General features: G+C 37.4%; 1 long non-coding RNA gene across 2 annotated transcripts in view; it reads right to left on the bottom strand.

Moving 5' to 3' along the window:
- LOC145941851 (uncharacterized) overlaps positions 1-27,835 on the bottom strand; it is a 54,332-nt gene that overhangs the window by 2,255 nt on the left and 24,242 nt on the right. Inside the window, exons 1-2 of one of the 2 annotated variants that reach the window (XR_014426238.1) lie at positions 23,730-24,054; positions 186-376 (exon numbers count right to left, since the gene is read on the bottom strand). This is a non-coding gene — a long non-coding RNA (uncharacterized LOC145941851). Of the gene's footprint in view, positions 1-185; positions 377-23,729; positions 24,055-27,835 lie in introns of those variants that run through there. The other variant, XR_014426237.1, reaches the window with a different exon arrangement.

Genomic DNA, 27,835 nt, shown 5'->3' with positions numbered 1-27,835 from the left:
CGAGGTGCGTATAGAGGCACGAGGGGTAGAAGCATCCGGGTGGCGCTAAGCCAGCTTTCTCAGCTGTGGAAGGAGACGGGCGAAGGGGACGGAAAGGAGGAAGAAGGGATGGAGGGCAGAGCAATAGCCTTTACGACTCGGCCATAGTATCAAACGATCTATCCTGCCATTAAGATAGTCTCAGAACGATTCGGTAACCTTTGGGTCCGTGGAAAGCGATACGCTATCGACTTCGTAGCTCGGCCGCGGCATTTTGTGAACGGATAAGGGAAGGCGCACTTTCCCCCCTTTTGCCGTTCGTCCATCCTTTCGCCCGTCTCCTCATTTCGTCTTCATCCTCGGATGAAGGTGCCAATAAGGTTGACTGCTACCGTTTCTAGAAAAAAAAGAGATCTTATCTAGTCTCGCGCTCTCTTCGATCAAATCACGTGTCCTGAAACTGATCTCCTCTCAATTCGTCAGCCCGTTCAATATTCGGATTGCGAGACCTTCGACTTTAAGAGATCACGAAAAATAATATATACTTCCCGAGATCTTGAACATGCTATGAAAAAAATTAGAAATAGAATGCAATTAGATATATTTTATATTGGCATTTAAAAAATTTACCAATAAATTCAGCAAGTTAAGAAAAATTTATAACTAAATATTTGCGAATTTAAAAGATAGTAGTTTAGAGATAGGAGATCACCATGCATTTTTGCTACGAGTCTAAAGGTAAAAAAAAAAGGTTTTTTTGACATTTGATAATACGCGAGACGTTCTTTAAAAAAGTTTCTAAATGTCTACATCATAGTACGTTAAACTGAGTCTTGCTGCTCATCAAAATAATTTCTTTCGGCATGAGAACGCATGCATATTATACAAAATGCAATACAAATGTTCGCCGAGAGGTGAATCCGGGGTGGAGGAGAGAAGGTGGTAGTCTGGAAGGGAGGATACCATGCATATACATCCAAGGGAATGGAGCGTCATGCGCCAAGAAAGTGGGGACAGGGCTTGCGCGGCAACGCAACGGTAGCTTGGGAAGCGCCGTGTTTGACGGGGGTTTTCCCCGGCTGCGAGAAGAGGGGTACGGTACCGCGAGAGAGTTTGCAGGGTAGAGTCCAGGGGTGGAAAAGGGGTGGAATGGAATGGAATGGAGTCGAGCGTAGTGCCCGTAGGGCGAAAGCGGTAGTGCCGAGGGGCCAAGGGGACCGAAGATTGATAATGCAATTCCAAGACTGCCATTATCCCCGTCCACCCGACTCGCTCCGGCGCTTCTATCTTTTTTGCTTCTGCGTTTCTCTTGCCCACTTCTTCGCCCCTCCGTCTTCCTCTCTCTCTTTCCTACTCTTTCTCTACCGTCGTATGAGGACTGGCGAGTTTTAGAAATGTTAACTCCATAAATGTCACGCCGTTCCTTTTTTCTTCGGAAAAGGAGAGGGCAGGTAGGTGGTCTGATGTACAATCTCGCTTATGGCTGATAGAAGATATTATTCGCGGGAATTAACCGTCTCGGGTAAACGCTGAGTCATTCAGAGGCTCATTATATTAGCTTTTTTTGCGATAACTTTGTTTTGCGACTGAAATGCGGCATCGACGTTTTCGAGATTATTAATTATATTCAAGAAATGAGCTGAGAGAGAGAGAGAAGAGTTGAGACAATTGTTTTTTTTTATCGGCATTTTTTTAGACGTGGAAAAGAACGTAACGTATTGCCGAAGAAAACTCATCCTGAATCTTAATACCGGATATATGAAAAGGGGCAATTCTAAAAGCCCGAGGTCAAGAAGCCCGAAGATTGATAATCCAATTTCAAAATTCCCATTATCTCCAACCATCCAGTTATCCCTCCGGGCCTTCTATATCCTCCTAGCTTTTTCCTTAGGATCTTTCACTTTTGAAAACTTATCCTTTTCGAGGGAACGGTGAATTTCATAATCTTTTTCTTGCTATCGCAAAGTCTCTATAAAATATACGGCCTTTATTTTCCAGAAATGATTATAATGTGTGCAACTTTACGCGAGATGTCGCGAAATCTTTTCTGAAACATTCTCAGAAAAATATTCTTCGCGCGAAAATATCTCTTTCGCCTTTCGTCTGATATCCTCTGGGAGATGCTGCCGTTGGCGTTGCCCTGGGAACCCCCTCGGAACCGTATTTCCTTGGCAGAAAAGCTCGCGTTTTCGCCTCGCTTCCCAAATCCCGCCAGGAAAGTTTTCGCCGACTGTGTGTTTGAATGGATGTTGAAGCAGAAAGCGAGGGAGGGAAGGGGAAGGGGGTAGTCTACGTACGTGCTGGTTGTGCAAGCTTTTCGAAAAATATGATTATAACGATAATTGTACTCTGCCGAGTACTAGGCATATTATATATTTTATTTATTCTTTCACTATGCACTGTGATTGCAAACTTTGACAAATATAGAGCAAAATACAAAGTGATTGATGCAACTTTATGTATAATATATACAGCGAAAGATGTAACGTTTGAAAAAAAATATACATTAATCCTGCAAATCGAATGTTCTTTTATAATTATGCCTTAAAAAGAAGTTTCGATATACGTAGAATTTTAAAATAATTTCGAGTTTAAAATTTTTGCGCGAAAATAGAGATTATTGCACTAAAAGAGCTATAAATTGTTAAGAGGGACAAGACTGTTAAGAGCTACCGAAGAGGCACCGAACGCTCGCCTGTCTCAGCTGATAGCGAAGCTGCAGAAATTGAGACCTAGCTCTCGCCTGGGCACATGATGGTTGCACCACGATAACGCATCAGTCCATCGAGCTGCGCTCACTCAGCTCTACACGCGATATTGGCCTGCTCGAGCACCATTCCTAGTTTCACGATCGTGTTCTTTTCTCTATAAAGGGTAAACTCAAAAATCGAGGAGCTTTTTCTGAGAAAAGGCATAAAGCAAAAAAAAATTTTTTTAAATTTTTTCATTATTAATTTTAAAAGCTAAGAAAATGTAAATATATTAACAGAAATGTTAAATATTAAAAAAAAATATTACTTAAATTAAAAGAATAAAATTATATAAGTTTAAAAAAATGATGCTTTCCGCGAAAAATATATATACATATTCATTTATATGTGCTTATTAACAGTTATATAGTAAAACAACGAAAGGCCGTAGAAACAGAAGAGTTTACCGAGAATAGCGGCGCATTGAGGAGGAGATAGGAAAGTGTTAATCCTACCGAGCAACTTTGCTGTAGGGAACTTGCACGCTCATGCCGAGAGGATTTCCATCCAATAAATTTGGAGCTTTGTATAAGCTTTCCACGCTTGAGTTTAAATCCCGGCATTGGTGCGGGCTTACGTGCAACTACGTTGGAAATGTTATGTATCTGCAGTGGAAAACTCACTTTTCCATTGCTGTTTGTTAGAGGATGTTTACAAGTCGAATAAAGACAATTCAACGGATAGGGAAATAATGACATTAAAAAAATATTCCCTCTATATAAAATATTCTCCTATATAAAATTTGAATGTAAGTTTCATTTTTTAAATGTTTTCTGCGTGCAGAGAGGAAGACTCTAAACGACCTGGTAATCGTAAAAAAAAAAAGAAAAAACTTGGATTTTATCAGTTCGCGGAGTATTTGAAAAATCTGCCGGTGGAGAGACGATATCATTGCGTATAGGTATTTATAGACATAGGTCTGGTCGTCACCCTCTTATGCGCAAATACCTGGTGCGAGACTAGGCGGAGGGAAAATTTTCGTGATCTCTTCGTGTATGGCTCCCCGGGCGCCCTTTCAGTCCGAGGCGGGTCTGGCCTGGAACGCGTAACACGCATTTTTATCAAACGTTACGAGCACCGGAACGAGCAGGATGAAAACCAATATCTTACTACCGCATGGGAATTCGCTCCAATGTCGGCGTACTATTTCCCCGTCTGGGTTCGATCCCTTGTTTACATACCTTTCGTAATCATGCGGAGCACCTTTCATCGGAGCATCCCCTAAACGTCCGGGACGTATAAAAACTCGTATAATGGCTGTGTTTGCGGTGAATTTTGAAATATCGCGGTAACTTGGTCGATTAAATTGACGTATTAAATTTGTGCGTAGAAAATACGATAAAGTTTGGAAAGAAAAACTGACTTTCTTAAATACGGAAGCTCCCTAAAGAAGTCTCAGAGGAGTCATTTGCGTCGTTTATGATCCGACCCCTCATTTTTTCCCAGAAGGAATCGCTTCCCTATTGCCGTGATGAGATTCCGATTATAATAATCTAGAGAACGGAACTCCTTTTGTCTGGTATATATATGCCAATAATGTGGTCGATCATTATCTCGTTCTTGATTGCAAAACCGTCGAAGCACGTCGCGGATTTCATGACATAGAGTCACGTGCTGCTACGGTTCTTAGTTTTTATCACTTGTGCATTTCGTTATGTAATTATCGTGCATAATATTTTCCAATAGCAATCATGGTTTATTTATATATTTTTATCTCCAGAGTATGCAATGTCGTAATTAATTTTATCTTTTTGCAAAATTTATTTTAATACTAATGTTTGAATAATGATTCTTGAATAAAAAGTTTTAAAAAAAATAAAAAATCTATTTGTGAAACAGTTTTCGTAAAAACTTTTAATTTCATGAATAATATGATCGATAGTACATACGAATATATTTTCGATTTCATGTTTATTTTTGAATATATACTTTTTTTTAAATGTACGTACCTATATATGTATATAGCGACATTTTAATTTTGTTAAATTAATATCGAGACGTGATATGTGCCACGTTTTCTTGCATTGAAAAATTTCGTTGAATTTCAGTAAGATTTTAATGAGCTCAGTCGACGATCGGTATTCAACGTGTTTCTTAATGAAGCCCATTTTATAGCCTTAACTCTATTCGAAAAAAGCGAAGCCAATTAATTATCCGGGTCGTTTAAAACGCCTGGTAGCGGCGACTTTTATCTAAATTTGCTGATATCCGCAAAATCTTATGATGTACAAACTAAAGTTTCCAACTGCAGATTATACAGAATTATGTATCGAAACGGCGTCTAATTATAATACCAATAACGTATGTTAGAAAAACATTATAAAATTTTACAAGTTTAAATCTGTAACAAATTAAAATGGCAAAAATATTTGAGAGTTATAGAACCATAATTTTTTTACATAAGTTAATTCTTGTAATAATTCTGCATATAAAGTATTAAAATGTAAGAGAAAAGAAAAAAAGAGAGTAATAAAAAAAAAGAAATATATATGTGTATAAGAATTACATGGAAATACTTCAAGTTAATCTTTACTTTTTAATTGAGAAAAGAAATTTCGAAATTTTTGTCACTCTAATTGTTTGCATATTTAAAACAGGCTTTTATTTATAATATTGTTTACATATTAATGTTTAAAGGGGAGATTCAAAAATAGAACTTGCAATAAATCTCATATAGAACGGATTTAAATAATTAAATAAAAGTTATTTTTTCATGATTTAAAAATATATCTCTTAATTAAATGTTTTGCAAATAAAATTGTCAACCGTAGTAATTTATTTCACGATAATAAAATTCTTCACGCCGTTAAAAAGTTGTTTTAAAGTTGTTGTCGCTTTTACGAATCATTTTATGGAAGTAAATTCGTGATAATTGATTTGGCAATGAATATGCAACGTATCCAAGAAGCAAATCGCAGCTGACAATGAGAGGTATATCGAAACGTCACGAATATATCGTTTAGCATAAATTAAATCGGAATATGTCGCAAGACAAAGTCATTCGATAAGATTTCCATGGAGATGCAAGTGTGTGTGTATTTGAACGACCGTGATGGTCGAACTAGCTCGGGAGATTACGAGTAACCTCTGGATCTAAGCAAGCGAATGAGGTAGAGGATGTGGTTGGGGATACGGTCCGATAAACACCGCGCTACTCCACTGGAAAGCATTTCTCGCGCCAATATACAGCCTATGAGCGTAAGCTCGGTCACCTATCGAGCAGCCTCATCTAAATGAAGACGTTTACTCGTACAGCGAATTTGATTGCGATTATCTACAGCGATGTGTAATGTGGATATTTACAAATTAGTGTCTCACATATAATGGCAAACTCAACTATCTCTCCCTATTACTAGAGAATTATCTACGTATAATTAATGTTTTCAATTTCGATTTTATATCCAGTAAATGATATAATTATTATATAATATATTTATATGAAAAATAATAAAATTAAATATAATAAAATTATATTAAAGTTTCTCATTTTTACGAAGTTATTAAAACTAAAATTTCTTTCAACTTTTATCATAAAATTTTTAATATATTTTTGAATATGATATATCTTTGTTTCATAATAAATAATTTTTTAGACATTTTATGCATTTGCACACTTTAAGATACATGCTTAGATATTTTTCAACCATTTTGCATATTACCTCCTGGGACAGATTGCACGTAGATCCCTCACGAGAGAGATATCGCTGCTGAATCAAATGTCCCATTTGGTTTTAGTGGTGCGATATAATCGACATCTATTCGCCTTTGGCTCGTGTGAATGGGAGTGTGAGGTAATATCAAATAAAGCAACCTAGAAAATCTCGCCATCGGGCAATCGGCCATCTACAAGATGCATCGCAAGATTAAAGTAATATCCCATAATATCCAGACTCCTGGTATCATATCACTTGACGAACATTCGCATACATTACGAGCTAATTCAACGCAATGACCTTTGCACTTTTACCGTTGCACTTTGCACGTTTGTACGTCATAAAGGCAAATCGAAACGCGTTCGATGAACACGTCGACGTATAAAATTGCAAGCAGTCGTATTAAAAATAGAGGGGACATGTGATTTGTGCGAATCGCATCCCGCGAATGTCATCCTACGACTGTATCATCGTGTGCTGTACGTAATGACACGAGTAAATTATACGTATTACGGAACTTTCGTCCGTTGGTCCGCGCTAACTTTGCGTCAGTGTCTGGAAGACAAGGCGAGATCGACCGACGGCTGTGTAAGAGCATCTGGGACCACATCTCCAACGCTTTTGGATGGTATGGTCGGGGTAGATTAGTGGAGGTGGAACACGTGTTCGATGCTCAGGGCGGACTTCACATCGTTGAACTACTACTACTACTACTACTACTACTACTACTACTACTACTACTACTACTACTACTACTACTACTACTACTACTACTACTACTACTACTGGGTGGTAGAAAAATAACAAGCGCGGGGCACGCTTGGACGGAGAGTATGTAAGACGTCGTTATGCACATCCGCCGCCACTACCGAATTCGAATCCGAACTCACGAGTTTCGACACCCTCGCCTTTCGAAAGAGAGAGAGATAGAGAAAGAGAGGGTATTTCATCTTCCTTATATATATAAGTGACTGCGAGGATACCCTAAAACCGTAAAAACGTCTAAATCACGTCTACCGAGATATTAAAGTGCCTTACAATGCGGATTCTCATTTATTCCGCGCCCCCGACCCATCTTCCTCCTGGCAACGCACCAAATTGAAAAGCGCACAGATGCAAAGTTTCCTTAACTCGGCGGACCTGACTCGGCTCGAGTCTCGCAACTTACGGAGGAATATGTATTACGGTGAAGTAATCCAATCCCGGTAAACGTTACCGCGAGTTTCCATTGATTCATCGAACAATCTGCGAGAGAGCACTTCCGCTTGAAACGATCGGCCGGATTAGATGATTTTGAGCCGTTTCAATTTGGAAAAGCGTAGAAAGCACGGACTAAATTAGTTTTCGGCCTTTAATTCAACTCGCCGCGTTGATTACTCGATTCTTACGTTTTCACGTAATACATATTATTAGTAGAATTCATATAGCTTCTCTCTTTTCCCTTTTTTGGGCATTTATTATAATTATATCAGGGATTCAGTGTTGAATTAAAATTACATACTTGAAAAGTTATAAGTTTGTACGAAAATAATATTTATATACACGCTCGCTTTTCTATCTTGGATTATATCAGTTTTAATTTTTAATACCAATTTTAATTAATACAATAAGTCTATATTTAAGAAATTTTTATCTTTACATATTGGAATAAGACATATCACGCGTTCATCAATAAAATGAAGACGGTCTTATTCAATGTGAGACCATGAAAACATGAAAAAGAGTTTCCAAACTTGCGTATAGTCTTTTTACTATGGCATTGATCCAAATTGAAAAATACATTAAGATATATTTTCTTCATTCTCCTACTTTCAACCACCCTGCAGCTGGATCTCTTGAGAACCCCGAATGATATAATAGTTCTCATTAATACAAGTGGAAAATTCGAGGGTCGAGGGGATTCTACGTATGGTGGTAGCGAGGAGCCAGCAACGTGCGGAGGTGAATTTATAATGAAAGCTATATAAGAGTTGAACTTAGATTTGTGTGAAGGTAGGCTCACCTAACTTTGTCAGCTTGGCAGGAGAGGCAATTCAACAAATCGACTGGTGAGTTCTAGATCCAGTAAGTAATAAAATAAAGATAAGCTTCGTGATACATCAATCGGGCGTGTTTATTAAATAATTAATTTATATTTTAAAATACTTGTAAAATTTAATATTTAATATTTAATATTCAATTGTTTTACTGTGTTCTAAATTCAAATTATATTTAGATAAATCGAACAATAAAGTATCTAACGAAACATATTTGACTCTAAATATTACCGAAATTTTATAATACTTTTAATAATAATCGGCGCAACCGAGTGAAATGGTAGCGCAACAACACAAATCCAATCACCACGTGATCTGTATAATAGTCGTGTTAAAAGCTTCTCACCCCTTTGGTTCAGCCCTCCTTCATCTACGGCGTCATCCCACGGGTGAAATTGCAGATAACAAACGTTTATCTACAGTATTTTGCCTCTTTGCCCCGCGGGCCGCTGACGCGTAATGAGCACAGGAGCTTTAAACAATGTATATGTGTGTGTGTGTATCATTTAAATATCAGATATAAATTTGTATCAGACAATCGTTGTGTATCTGCAACTCTCTCTCTGTCTCCCCCCCCCCCTCTCTCTCTCTCTGTCTAATTTAACTACATCTTAATTAGTCCTGGAGGATAGAGGGCAGTTTAATGAGACTTTACGTGGTCGATGTGATCGCTTGCCACGCACGCGAAATCTAAAACGGGAAATTAATTAAGATAATTACTCTCTAACATGATACTACATGATTATATAGAGCAGAAAAGAGGAAATATTATTGCTTTTTTCTTGTTATTAATAATAAAAAAATTTCTCTGAGAACTGTGCGTGTTTAGATAAAAATTTTAATTCATATTAATATTATTAGAAATATAATTAATATAGAACCTTATGAGAGAGATATGCGATTCGCGAAATTTTATTAATACCTTTTTAATAATAAATCCACTTGTGGAGGACAATTTTACTTATTAAAATAAAACAAAAAAGATATAAATAAAAAATCTTTAATAAATTTAAGACTGTCAAAAAATGCACAATTTAAACCTGATAGGATAAATCAAGATTGTTGACGTCTTTTAAATCTTAGCACGCGATTTTAATTAGCTTTATATTTTTTATAAACAGTGAAATAAGAAAGCTTGTCTTTCCAAATCACGTTTTGCATTTATAAGAATCGCTTAGTCTTGATGTTGTTGCGGGATACTGGCAAAGCGGAAGGCGTCCGTCTTCATCTTTTCTCCGGAATCGCGCGAGTTCTATATGTCGGGAAACATTCATAAATCGTATTTCATTGCGGAACGTAAATGTACACGCGCAGTTGCTCATGGGAAGAGAGAGAAAGAGAGAGAGAGAGGAGAGGAAGAAATAAGCGAAAGAGACTGAGAGATGCGGATACGAGCGTGGAGCCTTCGTGGCGCATCAGCATTCAAAGTACTCGTTGGAGAAGGAGAGCGCGGCTCTTCAGGGCAGAAGAGGAACAAAAACCTCCCGAGAGAGCAGGATGTTGCATTAATATTTATACGCGAAAAGAGGGGCTGTTGCGCGGAAGAACGAGAGGATGAGATCTCGAAGGTAGAAGAGAGAGAGAGAGGGTCGAAATGAAATGCAAATGCCTTAACGAGCCACTGAGGGACCTACCGGGGGTACATCCTAGCCTCGGTCACGAATGTACCTGCCTCTCATCAACACTTGCGTTATAATATGCTACTATGACAACACTACGTCCCTTTCATCGTGCGGTATACATGACAATTCGTCGATTGTCTTTCTATTAACGCTTTTTCTCCGAAGATTCCACATGGTATTCGGTTAATTTCGGGTCGCCAAGATACACGGTATAAAGATTAATGGCAAGAATAATGACTACCCGCATAATGGTGGGTACCTGCATTTTCCTGTCGAGGGCACAATGAGGGTGAACGGCTCGAAGACGGTTGTATATCACGGTTACGACTAAGAAAGCTTTACTCGTAGGTACCTAAATACGCAACTAGATCTTCATTACGAGGGGAAGCGAATTCCGCTAGCTTCCAACGCGTATCAGCGATGTGGATGGTGGAAAATGTTTTCGCGAGAGATAAGTTATATTCGATTATAAACTGAAATTTTGCACATGATCATTTGCTGATATTTAGCTAACTTCTTTAGAGCTACTTTTTCACGATATCAACGATATAATATTATTTTACATATAACAAATTATTAGACCACAATATATATAGAGAGAGAGAGAGAGAGAGAAAAAGGCATCAGTCCAATAGAAACAATTTTTTTTATTTTTATACGACTTTCATGATTAAGAATTCAATTCGACAGTCCTCCATCTGACAAATCTGAGATAAATCTTCTGAACAGCATCATTCCGGCACGCGTTCTCCAAATTAAATGTGATGTAGCAGCGAGACATTTAATCTGTCATTTAAATACGCAAATGTCTGGCTGTGCATAGCCGCTGTCTGCATATCTAAGACCCTCCACGGGGCAAAAACCACGGAATAGAAGATGCTGGAGTCGAGGAGGAGGAGAGGAAAAAAAGGCAGAAAGAAAGTAAGATGGAAGCGGATGTATGTCGGGCACGTAGCCGCGGGGATTGCCTCGATGTGCCATAGAGGCAATCATGCCGGCAATGCAGAGGCCCATCTTACCGCGTTACCGTCCTGCATATAGCTACCCCCGAGCTATTCCGTATATATTTACTGTCTCCGTGCTTCCACAAACTGTGTTTCCTTTACCGCTCTCTCGTTCTCGCTCGCCATTACGTTCCGTACACTTCTCCGTTTCTCTCAGCACGCTTTTTCGCGAAAATATCGTGAGATACGGGGGCACACATTATTAGTCACACAGATTTCATTAATGCAATTCGTTTAAGAGATATTAGTCGTATATTATTGTTGTTTTCTCTTTGAAATAAGATTTTTATTTCGAACGCATTTATCGAATATAAGAGCACACGTGTGATATTTTTTAATATCTTTTTTCATGTACATTTGTGCGTGGTCGTTTCGGTCGAATTAAACATATGCGAATGCCAGAAAATTCCGCCAGTGCGATACACATTTGTATGACATTTATTCTTGCTATAAAAAAAATATATTGTATAATGCGATTCGTATATCATCGATATGGAGGGCCCGTTATTTAAAGTTTCGCGAGTCAAATTGAAGGAGTTTCAATATAGCCCACCCTTCCGCAGAACCGAGGGATTTAGAAGACTGGTATTAGTAAGTCGCGAGGGTGATTCCAGCCAGGACTCTCTATGGCAAAAGCTGGCGGCACGAGGCGGCGGTAGCTCACCAGCGTTTCATTAGCGGAAGATGCTCCCCGCGGAGATGGCGGGGCAGAGAGCGGAGAGCACAGTTTGCCTGGCTTCGAACTGGAAGAAGGAGGTGGATAGAGGCGGGAAAGCGCGAGATTAGAATCCTGTGCATGGTTGGCAACGCATCGGATAATAACTCACGTTTTCAACGTGCAGGAGTATCCTCCCTTGGAAATGTATCTACCATCGGGATTGCGCCCCCTCCCTTGTCGATATTTCGAGGATTCTTGATTAAGTTGAAAAATTATAGCGCAAATAATTTTTAATACGATTTCAACGTCTGTATTTCTACATTAAAACATTTAACAATGATTGCTAATTTATTTCTAGCTACGTGTACCGTCTCGTTGCTAGCAAAAATATTTAAATCAGATACACGATGAAAAAGAAATGTCAATATTCATCAATTCTCGCTTTTACAATTATATGCTATACTTATTTTGATGTGGATTTTCTCTCCCAAAGCTAAGCTCATAATTAACCAAAGCACTTAGGGCTAATTATTTCGATGTGTTCATATTATTTGGTCGACCGTCAAGTTCGCAGGATACGAATGTGCCATTTCATAATATTTATGCGATTATTATTTACGGGGCGTGTAATTTATCTCACGTAGTAATACGTGAAAATTGAACCTCTTCTCGTTCATCAATAACTGATCATTTCATTGCTATAGCAATTCGAATATTTTTCGCAGTCGTATATCGAGCGACTTTAATCCGAGCTTTCGGATCCTCGCGCGACACTATGGCGCCAATGACATTTACATCCTCGCGAACCGACGAGACAAAAGGGGGAGCGGATGGCCGAGATACGTCAGCGAAATCGCCACGAGCCCGCACAGTGGTCGGCATTCGCAGGGTTCCATGACCGTCGGGTTCGGCCGTTTCGCAGTAGCATAAATGAGAGGCAAGATTAAACCGGGGGTGATGTATGGTATGTGTTGCTTTACACACGGCCAACCGCTACCATTTTTTGAACTCGCTGTTTTTTCAAGCTCCCCCGCTCTCTACCTACGTAACCTCTCTACCCACGGAAGAAAGGTTTAGGGAGGGAAGGAAGGGAGGTAAACATGTGAAGCTGTTGGAACAATAGATATAGGGTCGAATATACATGGCAATGCAATATACGAAAAGAGGAGTGGAGAAGGGAGTCAACAAGCCCAATGGTTAAATGATAGAATTATCTGTAGAAAGAAGAAGCTGATATAGATAAAAATATATAATAAAAATAATATATGTAATAAAAATAATATGTCGATGTTCAAACCAAACTAACGTATTAAATCATATTTATATATAGCGCGTACGGCTGTATTAATAAAGATTGCAACAAAGTTAATGGGAAGAAAAGGAGTTGAAGGCAAAGAGTGAGGAGTAGACGTATAAGACTTTCGATACATGTGAGTTAAAACTAGCTTGCACACGCATCGCGAGTGGATCACACGGAGGAATTATCGCCGGGCTGGAGGGTATTCATATACATGTCGGCTCGTGTGGGATTAACTTGTACCGTGTAGGGGCGTCTACCGCCCGCGTACAAAGGCTCCTCGTAAGTTTCACGAGAATACCTGGCAACGAGAATTACGATCTTAGTAGCGAAGGATTCTACGGCACGAGCACATTAGTTTCCTCCTGCTTCCCTCTCGCCTACCAGACTCTCTCGTCGAGCGAACCGGATTGGTCCGGCCGCATCTTTTACTTTGTTCAGGATGCACGTGGCAATAACTCTATCTGCTCTCCTCGATATCTCAGTAAAAACGATTACGTAGATTCGAGAAGCAACGGAATATCCTTCTTATGAATACGATAGATATGAAATCGCGCAGTGCCTAAAATAAGAGCCTCACACTTGTCTGACTAGAAAATATAAAATAATAAAGCAGTTTATTCTTTTATATGTCATCATTACTTTTACGCCGTCTTTTTTCTCTTTGCTATCTTATTTATCCTATTAAATTTATTCACATATACACATATGTTTAATAATAAAATTAAATTTATATAACATATATTTATATGATATAACTTTTATGATAACGTATATATTTTATGTATATTTAATTTATAATATATTAAAGACTATTTAACAAACGTGTATATATTAATGCATGTTTGATTAATTAATTAGAAACTGCTGGCCGAATCTATGTGGGAAAGAAAAACGCGATTGAATGAATTTCGTTAGACGCTCGCTGATTTAATTAGACGTGTAAAGACTGCGTGTCCAGTACAAAAAAATGCTCCCGACATATCTTCATGGAGGTAAAATTTAACGCGGCCATTATGCAGAACGAGTTATATTGGCAGAGTCTCAATCCCAATTCCCAGGGATAGCTAACTGGTCGAATGGCAAAGCCAAACAAACCTTATTTATGTCTCAATTAAAAACGGGAATGGGATGCACCCTCGATGGAGCGACTCCAGACAATAAAGCAGTCGAAAGAGGGAAGTTGGACGCGAGAGGAAGAGGAGGAATAGAAGGATGGGATAGAGAAAGGGTCAGGGAGAGAATGGGCGAGAGAAACAGGGAGAGAGAGAGAGAGAGACGCGAGGAGACGTCTGAGAGGGACAGAGACTGCCAAAAAGGATCGGGGATGGAGATGGAAAGCCGTGGACTGTTGAACGTCGACCTCTGGGTTCTGCGCTCTCCCGGTCTCTCTATGGCCGCCACCGGGCCGGGCATAGGAGGGACGCGAAATGCCATCGGTTCGGGCTTACGGATCCACGGTACATATCCGAAACTGAACTAAATACACCGAGGGGACACCGAGGTACCGAGGAGATAACGAGCGAATTCGTGAAACGGCCATAGATCAGGCGGGTTAATTATCTCCACGCATCGCTGCCTACCCCTTCTAATCGGCGTCCTACACCCGCATTCGTCCGGAAGCTGGTCCCTCTTCCAACCAATCCGCGAACGTCGACTCCTCGGGACATAAAGTAGGATTTATCGTTATAAAACCGAATTAGTATATATATAAGCAAAAATGAATGTATCGCATATTCCCGTGTGTGTTGCAACTGCATACTACAATGCATCCTGATTTTATATAAAGTTTTTAAAGTTTTTTCTTTCAAGATAAATATGTCTTTATAATAGAATGTATAAACTTTATCAATTAGTTTTGATCTTTCTTACGAAACTTTCTTACACAATTCCGATATTCATTTTACGTTAAATAATCTGGCGAAAAATATGCTGAGAGAAGTATTTTAACTCAATTTTTTCCAACAAGTTCTTTCGAAGTTACGATATATTTTATTTTATTTTTCGTGTGAAGCTTTAAAAACGTGTGAATCTATATTTTTATCCTCTAAGATATCGATATCGCTACGTTATAAAAATATCGCGTCATCTTTCGCAATTCTATTTGAAAAGTTTATGCGAATCAAATATGTAATGTATACGCAAGCATACATACATATCGCGCCGTCGTCTTTATTTCACGCAAGTATCACGAAGAATCTCAAGTTTATTCCCACTTCGGCTGTATGTTTGTACGCAATAAGATATATTGATATTCCTCCCATCTAAACCCTTCTTTTCCACCCCTTTCCACCCTCGCTACCACCGCCGGTTCCGGCACGGCACCAACCCTCGTTCCTTTTTATCTCCGTAGAGTTTCCACCCCATCAGCCTCACCCTCGGAGCCCCCGCCACCCCATCGCCGTTCTCCTCACCCCCTCATTCCGCTACCGGCAGCACAAACCGACCCACCCCGGGTCCCAGCCAACCCTGGTCCCCCAACCCTCCAACGAAGCGCCACGGCAGTCATGGCGGCAGTTACGGAATCAATAAAAGTGGTGCTCATGCGCCTCAACTGCCGTCGCTACTGCCGTCCGCTGCCATCCCCCACCCCTTCGCCCTCCCCTCTCTCTGTCCAACGACTTTACCGCCGTTTCAACCCACCCCTCTATGTCTCTCTCTCTCTCATCTTTTACTCTGGTACTTTGCTCTCTCGCTTCCTCCTTCGTGCACCGGAATCCCTCTCGCCACTGCTATGGATTTCGTTCTTTCCCCTCAACCTACGACTTTGAATCGCGCCAACTTCCATCTCCTCCCTTCTCATCCTCTTCCCTTCCTTCTTGATGTATCCATCCTTTTTGAAACTACGGCTAAAACTATACAACGAGCACGCTTCCCGTGTACCGGGTGTCTCGGAACGTATAATCTACTTTCATTATTTCTTACATTTTGAGGTAATGTAGTGCAAAATGCGCTCGAATATTTTCAAGCTATATACAATTTCCAAGCTACGCCAAATGGATTTATGTCGGCGAACTGTCTCTCTCCTTCCATAGATATTCGTTCATCCACGCGTCGCTTTAGAATATCGATCATGCTTGAATTCGGCATGAATATATCGAAACCCTACTAATTTACATTGAAATTGCTTCAATGGTCTCGAATTTATTCAAGCGCAATGCAAAATATCAATGATGAATGGAGAGAGAATTCTATGTACATATTTAAATTCGAAAATAAGAGAAAGATATATATTGTATGTATATATTTAAATTTGCCGAAAAAAAATGTTTTTCTCGTGTCAGATAAAATAATGTGGAATATGAAATCGGAAAAATTTCGTGATTTACACTTCGAGAAACGTCATTGCTGCGCAATTTATGAAAAAGTGCACGCACACGTTGGAATAAAAATATAATATTAAAAAAAAGTTCCCCTTTTCGTTCCACCCTTGTTTTGCAAAAAAAAAATTTATGCGAGCCAGCCAGTATACTTTTACATAAAATTTATGTAAAATATACTTCTCATTGTGAGTAAATTTTTCAAAAAGGTTTTGCAAACAGTTGTAAATGTCAGGCTGTTTTTAGACCAGGATGTAACGACGGAAGATTTTCCGCGACTCTCTCTTACGGTTGATCGAAACGATCTGCGATTAATTCCACGGATATCTGATTAATTAACTGACATCGCGATATATCAAGATCGATCATTTCCCATTATCCCGGTAAACAGAGCAATTCGTGCGACGGTTCGTAGATTTTCCCGGTTGCAGCGCGGGATGCTGCAACGGGGCGAGCAGCCAGGCAGCCAGGTAATGTCGGGATAATGTTTCGCATAAACTGCGGCGAGTCGCACGTACGACAACTAAACGTGGGCGTATACGCTCGAAAATAAAGCGTAGCGTTGCGATGTATCCGCAACCTCGTTATACACTCATCACGGTCCATACTAAAGCGCGAAAAACCCCTTGGAAGTGTACACTTTCATTGTCTTTGAATATTTGTAGAATGATTCAAGAACTAAAAAAACATGCATTTTTTGAAATATTTCTAAAATCAAATATATTTAGTTTTAAAAATATTACCTAAATTGTGATATATAAAAGAAACGTCTTAAATAAAGGCTGTATGACATTTCAAGTTGTGATGTAATATTCATAAATCAGTTGTAATAATATTTATTTAATTGAACATTAATATTGATTTAGCTTTGAGGCATTTTTTCAATTTTTAAATATTTTTTAAATTTAGAAAAATTGCATCTCTTTTTTAAATATTTTTCAATTTAGAAAAAATGCGTATCTCTAATACTTTTTAATTTCGAAAAAATGCATATCTTTTATTTTGAGATATTCTGAATTCATTAAAATTAGAAAAGGATACTTGCAAAAATTTTCTCACGAGAATTGACAATCTGCGAAATTTTCTCGCGAGAATTGGCTATCTGTGTCAAATTTAATATGTATCATTTAGAGTGTAATATTTATTTTACATTCTCCTCAGAAAAAAAGGCAGCGTTGACAAAATTTCAATGTAATGGCGCTTCGACGACGCGTTAGCCTATCTGATCTCTCCGGCATTAACGATGCAATGATGTAGGTTTATAATCTTGTATTAATAGCGAGCCGCGCACTTCATCCGCGCGCGCGGTACAAATTAAGCGCAGTGTGCGCGAACGTTCGGTATAATTTACATCGCGTGTAAATTTTTCAGAGCGTCCAATTTGCATAATGCAGTCATCTGTACGTTCCAATTAGCGTATAATTAAAAGATGCTTGTAATCGGCGGTCAGAGCGAGGAGAGCTACTTACATATTCGTCGTAGGGGGAAGGCAAATTATCTCGCGAGCCCTATATATTTTACCGGGAGATCGCGTATAATTTTTTTTTACGTTTTTCTTACAATGTTACAATCTATCGCGGTATAATGTACGGTCGTACCATGTACTTTGCGCTCGCCAACGTAACGCGCGTACATGAGCTGTAATTAATAAAACGGATCTCCCCCCTAATTAGACGAAATACGCGACTCCGTTTCGAAGGATAAGAAACTCACCCCGCTCCAAGAGGCGGCTTTATTAGCATAAATCTTACTGGATCGTTGATGAGAGAGATAGAGAGAGTGAAAGCTCGATCATTTTACCTACGCGCGGTGCGAATAGGTCGGGTTTTACGGATCATCTCTGGTAAATAGCTCTTTTGCGGAAATCCTCGTGTTGCAGGGAGAGCACGGAAAGAATGCTTAGCCCGGTTAGGAGGAGAGGTCGAAACGGACGACCCTTTCACGGCGAATGGGTCGTACTCTCGAGCGAAATAGGCCATAGCTGCAGCAACCAATGGGCAATGCAACTCTACCGAAGTATGGCGAGCGAGTGTCTGTGTCTACGTATGTATATATATAGTATTTCGCGGACACGACGAAAGGGTGTACACACGGGGTGCAAGTACGTATACGCGGGAGGACGATCGTATGGCGCGCGATATGGTTAGGTTTTATCTTAGAGAGGCAACCCTCGGGGGTTTCTCTCTCTTTCTCTCTCTGCGGAGAGAGAAGTTGGGGAGCGTGCCTCTATCCCGAGGCGATAAATGCTCCTCTCTGCGTTAAACGCAGCTGAAATCTCTTCTACTTAGCCACGTGATTCATAAATGATGCAGATCTCGCCTATCGGTGACCTGTTTTCGCTTTTGCTCGGGCAATAGTTGAACATCTCTCTCGGCTAGTTAGATCTTAGGAAATTCTCATTCTCGCCTTCGTTCGAGCTGATTCGAAATCTTTAGAAGAAATCGCGGTATTTCCGCTGATACGTATCTCTCTCGCAAAGCCATGATATTTAATTTATGACGTCTGCAACCTTGAAGAGTGTTTACATTCTCGCATAAATCTCATCGATATATTTTCCAGACTTTAAAAAGTTATATTAATGTACATATAAATTGTGAGAGTGAAGCAATCAGTATTTATTACAATATGTGCGATAAAAGAATACGAGTTTTGGGTTTCGCAGGTTGACTTTTCTTTTCTCAATGCAGCAGTTTAAAAGTAAAATAAGTTCTGAATAATTCAAATGTTGCACAGTGCGTACATAAATTCATAACGTGCAAAACATTAAACTTAACTGTAATCAGCAGGAAGATTATGCACAAGGATTCCGTCCCTCATTTACATCCTGGCCGTTCGAAACTTTAGCATTTAAATAATATTCGCATACATACGAAATAGTAGTAGTTGACACGCGCATATATATCAAGTCGATGTATTATTCGTTATATGTTATACATATATATCCAATATTTTCAACATTCCCGATATTTATTTATTGCGCCTGCAATCTAAACTTTATTGTCGATAAATGCAAATTTTAAATAACGCCAAAATTATTTGTACGATGATTAATCGTAACTAATAAGCACTTTGGATGATTGTACTCGCAAACAGCTGACTCTTCCACAGACTCCTAGGCAGTCGCTCGTTAAAATAAGCCGGGCTACTAATCACTTACGTAACGTTAACTACGTCGGCGAGAGGAATCTTGTATCTCCCTTGTATCAGTACGATATCCAAAAAGTATGTGTTAGCTAGACTTTATTACTGCCTAGGCAGTGCCAGGCTCTTGTTACCACTGATTTAGCACAACCATTTTGCAAGAAACTACCTTATTATGAAACAACGGGCTAATTATGAGACAATCACTTTAACTGGTAGATACTCTCTTATAGACATGATTTATTGCAGTATCATTTTTACTGCAGCATCGTTTTGGTTTCAAAACAAAAAGAGAAATGAAAATCACATTTATCCGAATGTTCTTGTTTTGAACAAAGAAAATATGTTTTGCAATTAAATATATTTGCAGATTGAGCAAATATTTTTAAAGGAATCTTTTATTTCTTAGTCTTAGTCTATAAATTATTTCTTAATCCATAATCTTATAAAAATCTACATTTTTACAAAAATATATTACAACAGTACTTAATTCTTAGATTATTTTTTCATTTATTTAATGTAACTGAATAATTGTATTATTATTAATCAGAAATATTCTACATGTTAATTAATTCTTTTTTACATGTATACATATAACTGTAATTTCACGAAGTTCTACATTTTTTATAAGATTATAGATTAAGAAATAATTTCAAAAATTAAAGATTAAAACTTAATGATTATTTCTAATTTAGAATATTTCTGTCAAACTGACCAATAAACTTTCTTACTTTATATTGCTTAGCGGAACACAGGGGTATAACAATAATTTAACTTTTACAAGAGAGTCGAAAATCGAAGGTTGAAGTAAAAATACGATTTTTGAATTCGAAAAAATTACGACGAGAGTTATTATTATAGTTATTATTATAGACTTAAAAGATCGAGAAGTCATTGTTCCTGCAAACAAAGGTAAAAAAATTCCACAGAAGGGCTACGCCAATACGGCATTTTCTACTTGCATTGTTGTCCTTTGAACGGTTTTTTATAATCACGCCAACGTAGGTATCTGCCTGAAAATATAGCCTCGTCTTTTTTTTACGATAATTTAAGCGGGTACTGTTGACTTTTTTACAACGATGTTTTTATGACACTGTATTGTATCACTCACCGAAAAAACTTATGATGAAGGAAATTGCCTAATATACGCAAGGTCAGACGCCCTCTCTAATTAATATTGCCGTGAAAATACATTTTTTTGCCTGTTGCTCACCTTCGAATTTACTTTCAAAGCGAAGGTGATCGCATTCACGTTGCATTATGTATCTACGTGTCTACGATTTAAAAAAACGACACAAATTCTGTATTTGTAACTTTTAACGTTCAACGATTTTTTTTACAATTTTTCACCTCCTTTTGCTCGATATAAATTAATAAATATAAAAATCAGAAATGCGTAGATGATAAAAGTTTCAATCAAAATTATAAAAATTATAAAATATATATTTTATCGCGTATATTCGTTTTTATATAATTTACTAGAGCTTTATGCGCATAAAAATATTCCAATATTTACGTTATATCTGACAAATGTTGCAAGTACAGATATTTCGAAATTTCGGTACACCCGTGATATCTACCTATACACGAATCAACCTGTATAGAAGAACGTGATAGGTCGTGATAGGATGCCACGAGATGTATAGGCAATCTTGCAAATGAGAATCGTGAGTAACGGCGAACATTAGCGCCGTCTGCACCACTATACTCTCCTATAAGAAGGAACATGGGTCTGTAGCTAAAAAGTGTATACGCGTTTAAGTACACAAACTTCTTATTCTAGATAATAGCCTGCCATTGATATTTTTTATACCATCGTCTAAAGGCCACTATAATTTGCGACAAAATTCGAGACGGAATTCTATTTCTATTTTCATGTATCGTGTAATATAGTAAAATATATGACACATAAAATTATAAATAGAATTTCGTCTTGAATTTTATTGCTAATTATAAATTGTCTAAAGTGGGCTTAAAAGGAGAATGGATTATATAAAAAAAATATATATTCTACATTAAAAAATATATTCTATTTTACGCGTTAGCAGAAGTATTATCTTTTATTGTTAGTTTGCATTTATATTTTATGTAATAAGCTGACACACGAATTGACATAAAAAAATTTAAGAAATAAAAAATTTGAGAAATTATTATATATAATTGCGCGCTATTTTTTAAATATTTTTGAGACACTAAAACGAAAGAAGTTGCGGCTTTTTTCGATATTATTATTATAGGCAAGAGTAATGTTTTGTAATTAATAATTTAATGGAAAACTTTTAGTGCATAGAAGACGAAAGAAGGTCAGTGAATGTTTATGAATATTCTGGATATCAATGCACTGGTCACCACAGTCTTTGCACGATAAAAGATATTATTTTCATGACAAGATAGCGTAAAAATGTTAAACGGTTATCAGCGTTTCACGCCCAACGAAATTCTGACGTAAATTATGCGCCGCAGCGATTAATTTGTCCTCGCACTGGATAAGAAATTAATCGCTCAAGTTCACACTTTGACAAATGACAATGCAACTATTTATAACAAACGTCAGAATGTTTGCCTCAAGATCTGTGTATTTGTTTTCCTGCACGTACTGTCGCTTCTGCTTCTTTTTATATTTTTGAATTATATAAATAAATAATAATATAAATAATAATCTTTGATTTCAAATACACAAACGTATACGCATTATTTGCGAGTATAAACGCGAGCTTGTTTATACAATAATCATTATTCACAAAAATATTGCGACTAAAAAAAAACGAGAAACGGCAACAGTGCTATCTCGTAATTATTATAGTTTGCTGCAACTGCAGACTCTTGTCGTCGACTAACAAGTAATTACTACCTCAGAAACTCTACGTTACTTTTGCGTGGTGTGCTAGTTTGCACCACAAAAACCTCTCAGTCCCCAGTATGGGGAGTTTGCACTTATGGGTAGGACACGTACATGCTAATGTTATGAACAAGGAGATTCAAGGGGAACCGTAATGCACGAACAATGTTTTGGTGGAGTACCATAGGATCCTCCCGTCTTGTGACTAAATATCGCGACACTTCTATGAAAAGTATCGTGTGCTATTATCCGATTAAATTTAAGGTATTATGTAAAACTTTTGTCAAATATATATCTAACATATTGTACATATATTAATTTAAATGTGCTACTCTTGAAGATGCCATTAATTTTTTAAATTAATAATTTTTATATAAATGTCATATAAATATAGAAGAATGTATAAATTGATAAGTAATTTTTGAAGCAATTACGCCGAGAGAACCTATGTGTCATATTTAGATTTATCTTTATGGCGACGTATATATTATCTTCAATCATGAAAAAAAGAAAAGGAAAATCATTGATTGGCATTTCTGTTCGCGGGATGTTAATCATTTCGAAGAGCGGAGAACCGATGAGAGAGATACACATCTTCGATATGTTGTTAAGACATAATCGGATATTAAAAAGCCCATATCGCTACTACCGTAGCGCTACCGGGTGCAATTAATTTATAATTGGCTCATTTTGTAATCTTAATTTAATCTATCGCCATTTGTGCGGCGCTTCGTTACTATCTGCACCGCTTAAAGACCTTCATCGTATATATGTCGCGCAGCACCTTATTTCGCAACAACGTAGGCGAGGCACGTATCCGCAATTCACGATATAATAATAATAATTTCAAGTCATCACGCGTGATGGAAATAAAAAATTCGGCATATAAATAACTCGTTGATAAGTATATGCAGTGGCGTGTGCAGATTACTCTTGTCACAACCATTAATTGGGTCTTATCCCGAACTTAAGTGCACCAATTAATAAATATTAATATTAAAGATGGGGATACTCGACTTAACATTATTAAAGGGAATAAAAATTTAATTGCGCATAATATGTAATTATTTTTAAAAATATTAATTACTTGGGATAATTTCATGTAATTTGGACATATTTGTATATTTTACAATCTCCGAAAAAATTTGTTTTAATAAAATTCGTTAAAATATTTTATATATTTTATATATATATATAAAATTATATAAAATTATTTTATATTTTATATATATATATAATTATTAATTGTAAATATTTGTTTAAACATTTTAGGTATTGTAAAATATGAGAAATAATCTACAATATTTTAGTTTGTGCATTGCGTATTATACAACTGTGCAACTAACAATAAATCACTATGGGGAAGATAAGCGCCAGCAATTAATTTTACAAATAAGAGAGAAATAATAAAAATTAAGAAAATCACTCACTTTGTAGTTGTTTCCCGTCGCTCGACAAACCTCTTTTCCGAAGCTCTTTGTCCTCTCTCGTTTATGCTTTGCTGCCTAACCTTCATGACACTCGTACTATATTCACTCGCGAAAATACGATTCATTAAGGTCGATTCAGACATATCCGTGTTGTATCCGTTCCGTATCCGTACCGTGCACGTCCGTGCTAGATTCGATTCCACGTGATTAAATGCAAGTACTGAAATATATGAATACTTTGCACTGATAGATACGGACACGGTACGGATACGGAACAGATACAAAACGGATATGTCTGAATCGACCTTACGCGATCGCTCGCGCAATCGATCATCACGAAGTCGATAATCGCGCCATACTTCACTCTAATGACACGCGAGACGCGAAAGGTAACTCGCACCGGTCGACAATCTTAGTGTTCGTCGTGATTGACCTCCGTTTGACACCTCTTAGTACTTGTCGCGATCGTGCTTCGAGAGATAAAGTTAATACACGGAACGACGCGAGACACTATATGTTTCCCCTCCTCGCCGCGTGCGCGAATGACAACAAAACGATCGTATAAACAATGACGCGCCGCATACCTGTGTACATACGCCGCGTAAAGGTGAGCATTGTGTGTGATAGTAAAGATTTGGGAAACGGAATACAACGTCACACGAAATATTTAACATATATAAAATACATTTTCGCGGAATATTCTATATTCTTTACGTTTCTCGAATTTAGTATTATATAATAATGAAAGATATAGTACAATGCTGTGAAATGTGTACGTATATACTATTCATTAGAGATAACCTATATGAATTCGGCCGGGCGATTTTTCAGTGCTATATCTCGTACGTAAAATCGTAATTTTTGTGTTTAAACTCGTTGTAATATAAAATAAAGTGCCGGTTGTGCGGTTAGGTTAGGTTGTGTTGGGAATGCTATGTAAATCGGGCGATCTTCGACTTTTGGTGATTGACGCGATCGTGTTTTCGTAAATAACTGTCGTGTGAGTGTCATGAAGAAGCCAGACAATAAAAGACAAATAAGAAAGGAGGAAGAGATCCGGGAAGATATCGATGGCCGAGCATCTGTGTTAAAGCGAAGCAGCTTATAATTTTGGTAATTTATAGTTCATAATTTATCAAATTAATTGCTCGCTTATTTCCATGTTGCACAGCTTACTTATTGTATATAATATATGCATAAAAAATGTTGTAGGGAGAAAGATCTCTCGTTTTAAAATTCTTAAAATATTTAATAAAAGTTTTACCATTAATAATTTTATATAGATATATATAAAATATTTTAGCATTGTTTGCATACACGAGTTTATATCTGAAACAAATTTGTTCGGATATTTTATAATTTTTTTATTAAATATTTGTTTGAAGAAACAAAGTTTAAATGCGCTTAATAATTATTTTCTAAAAATATTTTAATTATTTTGAACAATGCTTTATATAATATAGATAATATATTTGTATTTTGCAGATCACAACGTTGTGTTCTACACTTCCACCGTCGCATCGTAAGGTGAGTGAAATTCTTATCTGAATTTTGAGATAATAGATTTGTGTGTGTGTGTGTGTGCGGATATTATATCGTACACATCAATATGTAAAAATGTAAAACAATAATGGATCGATATCTGTATTATTTTTTCATAGAAATCTTGCTTGAAAGATTAGAAAAGTTTACCAAATAATCGAAAATGCGAAAATCTGATTTCTTGTAGTAAAACTAATGAGGCTCTTCCAATTGATATATTCTATTTTTTTCATATATATACTGTATTTTATCGAAAAATCAAAAATATCGAAATTGACATATTTTAAACATGCTTTTTGAATATGCTTCGTACTCGCATATATTAAATATAATCAATCCTTCGAGAAGATTGAATAAAAATGTATATTTTATCAATTACTAGCTGCGTGAGAATTTATTATACGTATATATCACGCAACATTATTATACAAATTTTAAATTTTATCTTCTATAATGATGCAGGTGAGATATATGCCGTTGATTACATCTGAGCATCTGCATCGATAAAATTATATATTCATACTGTGTAATGATTTATATAGATTGCTGTTTAACGCACAAATATTTCATTGGTATATATTTTTATCGAGAATATTATTTTTTTCTCCCATAGATTGCTTTTTTTTAGTCTTGAATAGAAATAATACTGACAAGTTATCGTGATTTCCGTTAGATGCCAGCACGGTTATCATATGTGTGAGCTATGGTGTTTCACCATGATTTAAAGAAATCCAATACGAATCCGAATTATTAGAATCCAATTAGCTATTTCATCGCCGTCTTTTCTCTTTATTCATTTTAGCGCTATTTTAATAATTGTCGCCTTGCTAATTAGAAATTTTTAAAGCTGTTAAATTATCACAAAAAAAACTATTTTAGCACATAAACTTTCCATTTCTAATTTAAATTAGCGATTGCTGTATAGATGTATTAGAAATGTAAGAGAAAAATTATATATAAAACTCACGTAAAAAAATTCACGTCGAAAACGCGAGCGGTTAAGATCGGGCGAGTTAACTAGAAGCAACTGTATTAATCTCAAGGTCAAATTACCAGCTACAAAACAGCGAGGCTCAATTACTTGCGGTCCATTAAGAGCAGAAGGTCCTTACTGGTCTCCGCGATAGGAATTCCGGGGGAACCGTCAGCAGGTCGACGAAGTTAGTTTAATCCCGCGAACACAGTTTCCGCGCGCAGTTCAAGAATCGGAGGAAGAAAAGAAAAGAAAGATAAAGAAAAGGGACCCCGGATCGAGAGAGAATAAAAAAAAAGAAAGACCGACGGGGTCTCTTCCTCCTCGCGACGCGTTCACATGGTATCTCCAGCCTTTCCTTTCGTCCCCTTTCGCGATTGCCTGCGTGCGTGGGGTTCCGTTCCTAGGTTCGTTTCCTCCTTTGTGTGTCCTCCTTCCATAGTGGTACCACCGGTGGTACCCAGGTTTGCAGAGATCGCGCGGGAAATGGTCGTGTCCTCCCACGGATCTCCTCCGGTTCAAGTTTTCGTTCGGTTAGAGGAGTCGACCGTCGCCCATTGCCCATCACTATCCCCAGTTTCCGCGCCATTTCTCCGTAACGCGCGCCATTTCCTCCCTTTTCTCTCGCTTTCCACCCTCCCCCATCTCCGATGCCCTCTCCTCCCTTTTTCCCTCACGTTAGTCTCTCTCTCTCTTTCTATGTGTGCACCCTCGCTGTTTGTTCTCTATTTAGGTCGTTTGGTCCGCGCAAATACCACCTTTCCGTTGCCACCCATCCTCTCGTCGAAGCACGGGCGCTCTTTTATACGCGAGACTGATGGCCCGAAGAAAATTTTCGAAACACTCGCGCGGCTTGAGATTTTCCGACACATTCGTATATATACGTCTGTGTGGGTGTATGCTTTAATCTGTGCAAAATATGATCCCGTAATGTGTTTAATGTCCCATAGAAAACGGCGTTCTATTTGTGCACGTTAGACTTGTATATACTGAATGAGATACGAGCGGCAAAGGCTTTTTCAAGTGGGCCTTTCAAGTACATTTCTATTTAAACAGTATTAATTTTGAGTTTTTAAGAAGTAAAGAACATTATAAGTATTGCGAAGGAGATATTGAACTTTACATGGAAATAAATCAAGAATAAAGGTCCATTAAAATAATAAATTAATAAGAAAGAAATGTATGAAAATTCACATTTCATTATTAAAATATATTATCATTAAAGTTACGCGGACAAGACATTATTTAGAAGCAATAATTTGGAACATAATTAAAATAATCTGATAATGCATCAAATATTTTTTGACTAAATGTTTTTTAAATGAGAGAATTTAAAATTAAATCGTAATTAGAGATTAAAGACGTTGCGAAGTGATAAAGATTGTCAATTATACTTTGGAGAATAATTCAGAAAATTATTATGCTCGCCTGTTGATTGCTATGCACGGTTTTCGTCCTAAAGATAGAATCTCATGATGTTAATCAACGCGCTCGATTGACTTTAGATCATTAGGTCTATAATTTCGTGGTAAATGGCGATCGCGCCGGCAAATGGTGCAATGAACCTCTGGTGTGTCCGCTCTCTCTGCGA

Source organism: Prenolepis imparis, unplaced genomic scaffold (genome assembly GCF_030444845.1).
Source record: "Prenolepis imparis isolate NDT839.2.m4 unplaced genomic scaffold, iyPreImpa1.0 SCAF_10, whole genome shotgun sequence".
Lineage (NCBI taxonomy): Eukaryota > Metazoa > Arthropoda > Insecta > Hymenoptera > Formicidae > Prenolepis > Prenolepis imparis.
The sequence above is the reverse complement of the archived record's forward strand: the minus strand, read 5'-3'. Positions and strand labels throughout refer to the sequence as shown.